This window comes from Phaethon lepturus, unplaced genomic scaffold (assembly GCF_000687285.1).
Source record: "Phaethon lepturus isolate BGI_N335 unplaced genomic scaffold, ASM68728v1 scaffold13272, whole genome shotgun sequence".
Lineage (NCBI taxonomy): Eukaryota > Metazoa > Chordata > Aves > Phaethontiformes > Phaethontidae > Phaethon > Phaethon lepturus.
In genome coordinates this window covers 99,163-108,954 of record NW_010525630.1, presented here as the reverse complement: position 1 = coordinate 108,954, position 9,792 = coordinate 99,163, and the positions used below count along the sequence as shown (strand labels likewise).

Here is a 9,792-nt window from a genome sequence, read left to right as displayed (position 1 = left end):
AGGTGGATGTTCCTCTCTGCCACACCGGCCCTGGTGAGCTGGAGAGGATGGACACGTTGCGAAGGAGTCTTTCTCGCTGGAAGAGGTACCACATTAAGGTGCATCTGGCTGATGAGGACCTGATGATGTCCCTGACGGTCAAGCCCAGAGACACAGTGATGGACCTACGGGCTCACTTAGTACGTGAGGGCGTCACTTCCTGGAAGAAGACATTTTATTACAACTCCAGGCAGCTCGAGGAGCACGAGACTCTCAAAGAAGCGAATATCCAGAATGGCTCTGTCCTGCTTCTTGTCAGCAACAAAAGGTAGGCAAGGAGCTCATCTGTGGTGGTGGCGGTGTGAAGAAAGGGGAATGCTCTGTGTATCTCAGTCCTTTGGGACACTTTCTTGTTGGGGTTTGCAGAAAACAGATCAGGAACTCAAACCCTGCAATTTCCAGCAGGCAGATGGAGATTCAAGGCTCTTGGCTCCAGACATGCTGTGGTGTGAAATAAAGGGGTAAGAGGAGGAGGAAATCTGGTTGATGCTGCCTGTCCTGTCTCTGATCAGCTCTCACTTTCCCGACTACGTGGCCAAGCACAGAGGGAGAGACAAGACAAGCAAAAGGGCAAGGGAGATTGTGTGACATGGGGGAGTGCTCTTGGGAACCTCTCATCCTCATTCTTTCTTGTCGTGCCTGGCTCTCCATTTCTTTTTGGTAGATACTTTCTGCAAGTATTTGGGGGTGGTGCAGTCTTGCTTTGACAGGGAAGAGCTGTGAGCTGCCAACTTACAGCAAAGCACACTGAGTGCTGGACAGAGATGGCAAGAGGCTGCAGCTTCCCAAAATGTGGCCAGATCATGGCAGTTATGTACAGTGAGACTAGAGACTTCCAGGATAGCCAGTGCAAAGGAGATCAGTCAGGGCAAGTCTTATATTCCAGTGGGAATGAAAGCTGAGATCATGGACCTGAGACCCATGGACCCACCACGACAGACAGTTTAGATTCGGTGGGGTGAATTTATGCCCACCTGTGCTGTCTTTCCTAATGCCTGGCTTATTGCTGCCAGCAAAATTAATTCTGTGAAGCATTTTCGGGATACTGGGTAGAAGAGGTGCACAGCAGAGCACGGATGTACTGTGTCTAATTCATCTTTCTGAACCCTGAGCCTTCTGAGTTACGTGTCGATGCTGATCAGAATTTCCTCTGCAGAAAAACCTGCACTAAAAACTTCAGTTCCTGATTATATGCCACATACTGGAATGGTTCTATTTTCCAGTCCAGAGGCAGCTTGAAATCTCACACAAAGAAGATTTAATAAAGCATTTCCTTTCAGAGCTCAGCCAGACACAAGAGATTTCACATCGCTCAGCTAACTGCAAACTCCAAGTCACCCACAGCCCCTTTCTCCAACATCTCATTTCAGCTCTCTGATTAACTTGGCCCAGCTCCTCCTTTTCACCTTGCGTTTAATGGCAGGAGCATTTCTATTTGTTGTTGTTTCCAGTGTTTATTTTCCTAAATTGTTCAGCCCGAAATTTCGAGAGTAAAAAAGGATTCTGAGGAACTGAGTTTATGGAGTGCACATATTGACACTCTTTTGACAGAGGCTGGAGTTCTGTAAAGTGCTATGCACCTTCCCACCTGCTGCAAAATCAGGGCATAACCGCAGCAATGCAAAAATCACCAGGAGATCCTGTCCCCGGTGTGCTGCCCACCTGAAGCCACTAGCCGTTTTTGAAAATGTAGAGCCTTTTGCTGAAAGCATCAGTTTAATTGTTGTGAGTACATGAAAAAGGGAGTGGGATTTCTAATATTTTTGTCCTTGAATTTCATCAAAACCTTTCTGACTCCTGAACAAGCACCTTTGTCCAATCTCTTATGCCTTTTCCCAGGGCCGGATGCGTTGTGGGGGGTGGACAGTCTCCCCCTGAAGTCGTGTCTCTCCTTGAGCTCTTGGACATGAAGGATTATTGGGTTGTGACAACCTCAGCCAATCGCAAAGTACTTTGTATGGCATGAGTGGTAAATGCCCAAAAAATTGGGGATACGTTTCTCTTAAGGCTCTTGGGGCTGATTGAGCTATCGTCACAGTGTGGCCCCCCCAGATACTTCTGCGACATGCTTGCGTGTGGCTCCGCAGTCACCGCCCTGCTCAGTACGTAGTCCTGGGCTGAGCACAGCCTCTGTGACTCAGCACCCTGCCAGATCCTCAGCATGCAGAGGGCTGGTTTTTAGAGGGCTCGTTCTCTCACTTAAACTGGGAGTTAGGAAACACAGAGTGGGAGAAGGCAGGTGCTGCATTGCAACTGAGATTACAGCACCATTTTGAGCCTTGAGATTATTCATCCAGATCTTCAGGTGTTATAAATCCATGTTGCTCCAGTAGCATCTGTGGAGATATGCTGGTCTGTATCAGCTGGGTAACAATGGGGAATACAAGGAGAGTAGCCTACGCAGTGTTGGGACTGCCTAGGAGCCACAGGAGCAGAGAGGAATGGAGAACATCGTGCTGGGTTTGGCCAGCAGCCCTAAGGATTTAAGAGTTGGTTTTAGTACTTCACCGACTCAGTGAAGTATGGACCCTCTCCATCAAAGGTCAGCATCTGCTTCTTAAGTTCTCCCTGAAAATCTTGGTGTCTCCTACTTACTCTTTTGTACAGAGATGCCAGCCAAGCAGAGCTATATTAATTCCAAAAGTGGAGTCGCTCTGATTGCCAAGGTTTGCAGCTCAGTGTCGTGCCTATAAATATTAATGGTCACTCTGTATGCTATGTGTTCCTACAACGAGCTCACGGGACAGTTTACTTTGAACCAGAGAAAACATGAAAATGACCCTATTTTTCATCGCCCCCCCCCCAATGCCTTTGTAGATAATTGGCGTTTAGCAAAGGCCAAGTCAGCATTTCCACTTCTTGCTTGTGTTTTCTGGGGTTTATAACTTAGTCATAAAAATTCACTTAAGGCTGTAGTTTGGCAGGAAAGGGATCAGCATACCAGCTAATGCTGAAAATTTATTTGGACGTTAGTGTTCAGAAGTTCGAGCAAGCCATTTTGGAGTTCAGTCAACATGACCTCTTGCCCTGGGATAACGCACAGGCAGCCCAGAACTGGGAATATCACATCCACTGAGGATGCAATTCCCCCTTGTGCAGAGCTTGTTAATCACATTACTGCTGCACTGATGGAGATTGCAATCCTGTTGCAGTAGAAGCTGAGCAAAGAACATGCTGAAAGACAGTTTCTGCCCTAGAGAGCTACTTATTACAGTAACATGGTTTGCAAGTGGGTAAAACGAGCAGAGCAAGACTTGAAATGTGAACGAACAAGCAGAGAGAGAACCTCCCCAGCTTGGTGGCCTTGGGCCAGCCTGTGGTGTTGAAGCCATCAGTGCCCAATGCAAGGAGACCACCAGCAAGTCTCGACATGAAAAGAGCAGCCATCCAGCACAGATGCAACAGCATCCATGCAGGAGGCTGTCCCAACTGCCTGAGGCGTGATCAGTCCTGGCACTGTGGACCACACCATGGCAGAACCTGTTTGGCTCGCTCTGGAGGCGGTGCAGGGCCCCAGAGCCAGGTAGCTGCTCAGCTGGTCTGGTGGTGATGTGAGAGTTCCTGAAACTGGCACGACTCTTCCCAAATTTTGTCTGCCACAGCAAGCAGCCCGGATGCTCTTTGCCAGCTACATGCTGTGGAGCACCAACCAAAGAGGCCTCCCATGGCATAGTCAGCAGCAGTGCTGGGTAGTGGGTCTATGGCATTAGCTGCTCCTTGTTGATAATTCACAGAATCACACAGAATCATTAAGGTTGGAAAAGACCTTTAAGATCGTCAAGTCCAACCATCAACCCAACACCACCATGCCCACTAAACCATGTCGTGAAGTGCCATGTCCACATGTTTTTTTAACATTTCCAGTGATGGTGACTCTACCACCTCTCTGGGCAGCCTGTTCCAATGTTTGACCTCTCTCAGTAAAGAAATTTTTCCTGATATCTAGTCTGAACCTCCCCTGGTGCAACCTGAGGCCATTTCCTCTCATTCTGTCGCTAGTTACTTGGGAGAAGAGACCAACACCCACCTTACCACAACCCCCTTTCAGGTTGTTGTAGAGAGCGATGAGGGCTCCCCTCAGCCTCCTCTTCTCCAGACTAAACAACCCCAGTTCCCTCAGCTGCTCCTTGTAAGACTTGTGCTCCAGACCCCTCACCAGCTTCGTTGCACTTTTCTGGAAATGCTCCAGCACCTCAATGTCCTTCTTGTAGTGAGGGGCCCAAAACTGAACACAGTATTCAAAGTGCGGCCTCACCAGTGCCGAGTACAGGGGCACAATCACATCCCTACTCCTGCTGGCCACACTACTTTGGCTGTATTTTGATGCTAGATGTTAGGTGGAGGGATATTGTCTTTGACGGGTGAATCCACCACTTAACCCATGAGCTATTTCAAATAGAGGAGAGAAATGGGTGTTCCAGAGCGATTCCTAGATGTGCTGTGTGCCTGTCACTGACCGTTCCTAAGCATATACAGCTCCAGCTGGCTCCGGACACGGTACGAGCACAAGCACATTGACAGAGCCTTCATACTTGGTTTCAGGCTTCTTTTTTGTCCTCTAGCAGTCAGTCAGACAAGTGCGGTACTAATAAATTAACCAGTACCATGACTGCTTTCTGTTACAATGCTGCAAGGCACTGCAGTTTTGGCCCAGTTCAGATGCGTTTCAGGAGCTAGCATGGACCAGGGACTGTTCCTTATGAGCTGTCTGAACGTGACCATGCAGGTTTGGATGTTAAGAATTTAATATGAAAACACTGGCCGTTCTGTGCCAGCTGTTCCCTCAATGCAGAAGAAAGTCCCAGGCCCATTTAATTTACTGGCATAGACTCAGCCACAGCACATGGGATCCCTTCAGTCTTTTAAAAGCTGAGGTTCACTGAGGCCAAGCAGCTATTGTCATATATATGGCTTGCCTGGAGAATGGAGTTCAAGAAGTCATTGGTGAATAGGTTAAATAAAGTAGATGCCGGCACTGAGTTTAGCAGAAGTCTATTCTCTGGAATCTCTTGGTGTTGATTTTCTGGCCTGGAGCCACCTGAAAACATCTATCTCAGGGCATTAGTTCAGTTACTGTAACAACTCATCTAGGAACAAATCCTGACAGCTCGAAGAGCAGATCAAGGTCCCACATGGTATATAAGCCACTCTTAGGTCAACATAAGCGTGTCCAGGATTCTCCCTCTTCTGCAATCCAGCCTTGGTGTCCCTGGTGAGTGCCAGTGCTGATACAAGCTTTAATATGCTTGGGACCCTGCTTGGGACCCCATTCAGGGGCTGTTCAGCCTAGTTTTCCAAAGGTCCATCCACTCAAGGAGCTACCTCCTGGCAGAATAACGAAACTATCCATCTTTAGGGAACCCAGCTAATTCCCTTATTGGTGTTCAGTTTACAGTCTGGTTTTTGGCCTCATAAATGAAAACTATGACTGAGCCACTTGCATAAGGTCCAGTTTAGCTGATGCTAAGAAACTACTGCCTACATTTGACTCCTGTGATGACTACGGATTGATGTTTGACATAGGCACCCAGCAGTGGCTCACTCCAGGCTTTTATTACTCCACTATCCTGTCACCCCTTCTCACTCTCACTGGAATTGCCTGAGAAGCAGTCACCAAGCACAGCAGATGATGCTGGATCTCTAGAAAGAGAAACCAGGAAAATAACGGGATCTACACAGTTTGACCCTGTGCAGAAAGCTGGTATTACAGCCCAGACATGAATTAAGTCCCTTAGGTTTCAGTGTGATTTTGTGATGTCTGCTCCTTGCACTGACCTTCCAACTCCTGGGGTTGCTCAGCAATTACTCCTCAGCATGGAGGGGAGACTTTTCACTCCCATTCAAGTACTACAGATTTGCCCTGTTAAGCTTAGGCCTAGCAGCAGGCTCCAAGGCATCTCACAGTAGGATAACGATCCTTTAAATAGAACTGGGAGTCTCTCTTCTCAGGGAGAACTAATTAAGTTCTTCAGCACATGCTTAGACATATGTTGACCTGGTATGGCCTTAACAGGCCTGCTTCCATCTACTGGATAAATAACACTGGCTTAAAAACTATCCTCCTAGAGATGTGTTACTTAGGCAACAGCCAGGTGGGGGACTGACTTCTCCATCTCTGTGGCTGAAGGTAGTATTTATGGGTATTACTCACGGGCCAAGCTCTCTGCTGGTGTAAACTTCTTGAAATCAGTTAAGTGATTTTTAAGTTCTGAAAGCACTGGTGCAGTTACCTCTGCTGACCTCTTGCAGTGTACAGGCCAGAAAATGACACCCATATTTAACTCAGTTACTTACTGCTCAGTCCAAGAAGCTCATTTAAGAAAAGCAGAGAGATGCACCAGCAGAGAACATGGTCCATAGGATCTGAATTCCTCCCCTGTGCAGTTGCATGGGATTGCATGAGATGAAACTGAGTTTATGTGTCCCATGGCGGAGGGGGGGTGTCTGTCTCGGCTGTAGGCAAAGAATTAATGAATGGAAAGTATAGTCTAAACCAGGTTCTTCTGTGGTGTGGTATGGCACAGCTTCCAGGACTTCTCTTTAGTTGTGCTGACTTATATCAGGTGAGGATTTTTCCCAGTTGGGATAAATATCCTCTCCTGTGTCCCAGTGTTTTATGGGGCAGATGTGCTACAGGGTGGGCTCACAGCAAATCCCTGGCTATTATAATCCCCTGAAATTTCAAGTGAGGAAGCAAACGCTGGAATATGAATCCTGATCTGGGTTTTGCAGAAAACCCAACCAGCGATTGGTATCAGCCTAAGCAAAGTTATATCCTTTGCTAGGACCCAACAAAAAACCCCACCCCGTAAACTTCGAACTTCTCTAAGTCCTAATGAAATGTTTGCAGCGCAGGTGCTGTTTCTAGTCTGCATAATTGCAAAGAGCAATTCACAGGAGTCAAAAGACTCAGCCCTGCATTTACTGGCTCGGCTGGGTGGGGTGGCTGCTTGGTAGAGCTGCTGCCTATGGGCCATGAGTATCTTGGTGTCAGTCCAAGGCATGATAACGAGCTCTCTAAACAAATGCCAGCCCTGACAGGTACCCCTCGAAACCTGAGCGAGCTTCAGTCACTGTTCTGGAGGCCCTGTGGGGTAGCCCTAGACGATTTCTAAGGGTCTTCAGGAGAGTAACTAAGTAGTCCTACTTTTGCTAAGCTGAAGTATTCTATGCAGGGTTTGTACCCCTGTCACAAAATGTTAGGGAACCATAACCCCAGAACACCACCGTTTGGCGCTAAGGCATGGGGGTGAGCATGTCTAGAGCAATTCAAGCTCTGTCTTACTGTAATCATTCTCAAAGTGCTCCTAAAGCTACAGGCTACCCTTGTTCTAAGATGAAAAATGGATTTCCAGGAGCATACACTAAAGAGGAAGAGCCTTGCTTATTGGAGAAAGGCTTCTAGACAGTTGCAGATCATCCGAAGGAGAGTGAAGGCATCTTTTGCAGAAGGATAAACAGGTCTGAAACCCTGCAAGTGGCTTATCCTCAGCTGTATAGCACAACTGAAAAAACAAAACAGAGGATCAGGTTTATATTCTCCCCACACCAGGGTCAGTGCCTCCTTGGTCAAATGCCATTTTTGATTGCATGTCTACAGAGCTCCAAGTATTTGCCTCTTTCTTATTCAGATAATGCCAAAGAGCACAGCCAAAGCCATGAGAGACAGAGCGCGTGACAAGGGCTGAAGGGAAGCAGATGGAAGAGAGCTTGGCCGTGGAAAGGCAGCCCGGCCACCAGTGTTTGGTAAGTCCCTCCCTGCACGCCAGCTCAAGGACTGTTCAGAAAGCAGCTCCGAGTGTTTTCAGCACAATGCCCATGAATAATTAACCCAAACAAAACAACAAATAACGTTTCCTCATCAGTGTGCCATGTGGTCTCAGCTGCCAAAGGAGAAGCCTGGGTAACACTGACTCAGCTCCTGAGGGCAGTGAATCAGAATGAAATACCCATGAAAGGCTGACTTCTGCCTGGGTGATGAAACGAGAAGGAGCCGAGGTGGACTTTCCTTAGGGCCCTAGATGGGGACACAGGACATCTGAGACTCCTTCTGACTCTCACTGGATTCCTCAGTAAGTTGCTGATCTTGGCCTTTGTTTTCCTACATGTAAGTCTGAAATAATTTATTCTTCCCTTTCTTGTACTCTTTGTCCATCCAGCTGTAAGTGACTCAGGTTAGGGACTGTCTGGGCTCCTGAGCAGTAACTATATAGCGAGGCCCTGATTTCAAGGTTGAAGGCTCTGTACAACAAATAAGCAGTAAGTGCACTACGGACAGTCCTGGAGCCTGACAGATTTTATATATCCAAAGGACAGAGACTGATTGGTCACTGTTACAGCAACTACCTCACCTGACTTTAGGGACCCACTGTTACATCAAAACTGCCTTATTTTTGAGCCAGGGTTTATAAGGAAATGAACCTCCTTGTGTTGTTCTTCCATCTGTGTGCCCCCGCTCCAATAACTTCTGAACCAGCTGACCTGATTCAACCTAGTTTGATGGAGACAGGTCTTGCGGACCAAACATTCCTGCAATTTTTGTGAAAACACAGCAGCTGGTTATAAGAGAGACATTTAAGTTAATATCCTACTGAAGGAAAGGTAATTACACCTCTTGCTCCCTATCTATTTTGAGATGCAGCAGCCAGGTGACAAGCTGGCATTTAGATACTGGCTGGTCAGTCAGTACCTGCCTAGCTTCAAACCAGCTACTGCACTTGCTGCACCTTGCCTGCAAAGCAAGAAGCTGTTGGAAGAGCCAAGGACTTTGCTGGAGAGGTCTGGAGGGGATAAGGGTGCCCTAGAGATATTACAGTGAGCTGGAAGCACCAAGAAAAGAAGAAATAAAAAGCAGTCATAATACACAAATCATAAGGAGAATGGGTTTCACCAGTTCTCCTGCTCACAGAACAACTTGATTTTTAGGTTCAAACTTATTTTCCGGACAAAATGGATGTTTCTTTTAACCACTACAGTACTTTCCCTGGAAAATTTCAATGACTGGCAACTGTCTTACCAAACTCCCCAAACCTGCATTTTCTGTTTTTCAACTGAAGAACATGCCTTTATGGACCTTTTCAGCAATGAGAAAACATTTGGTTCTTTTTTCCAACAAAAGCATTTGAAGAAAGGCCATGAAAAATGGAGTTTCTAATTTTCCAGGTTTTTTTTTCCTTAGGAACAAAAATATTTCCCCAAATACTTCCTTGCACTTTGCACAGAAAAAGATTCTAAGACAAAGACATGGACATGGTCACAGCTGAAGATCTTTCAGTCCAAGCAACTGAGATGGACAGAGTAGGATGGGACTAAGCATGGGAAGAAGGAATGTGACTTTTCCAAGGTCATCCAACAAGGTAGGCACACGGTGGAGAGTGTGCTGGTGCTGTTGGGTCAGCATTTCTGCCACTTGGCCATGCGGCGCCTCTGCGCGTCTGTCTGTCCTGAAATAATGAGTTTCTTGGAGCAGAGCCAGTACTTTCCTGAGTGCTTGGAAAGTGCCTTGTGCAGCCCTAGGTACAGTCATAAATAATAATTTCAATTATAATAATAATATTAAAGTGGAGGTGTGCCACTGAAGATGGAACACACTCAGCAAGAGAGTCCTAAATCGATGTCCCTCTTCTAGTTAAAGGTGCAGTTTGCCTCACAAAGCCTGGGAGACCAGTATTTACTTCTCTGGACCTGATAATCATACTCTTTTCCTCTGCAACTTTCCAAGGCAAACCAACCTGAGTTGAATTAGGTCCAGTA

At 46.9% G+C, this 9,792-nt stretch overlaps 1 long non-coding RNA gene across 1 annotated transcript; it reads left to right on the top strand.

Annotated features, from left to right (window-relative positions):
• LOC104617491 lies at positions 1 to 8,090 on the top strand. Its single transcript, XR_738001.1, has 2 exons — positions 1 to 307; positions 7,671 to 8,090. It is a non-coding gene; the product is annotated as an uncharacterized LOC104617491 (long non-coding RNA).
• The last annotated feature ends 1,702 nt before the right edge of the window (positions 8,091 to 9,792 follow it).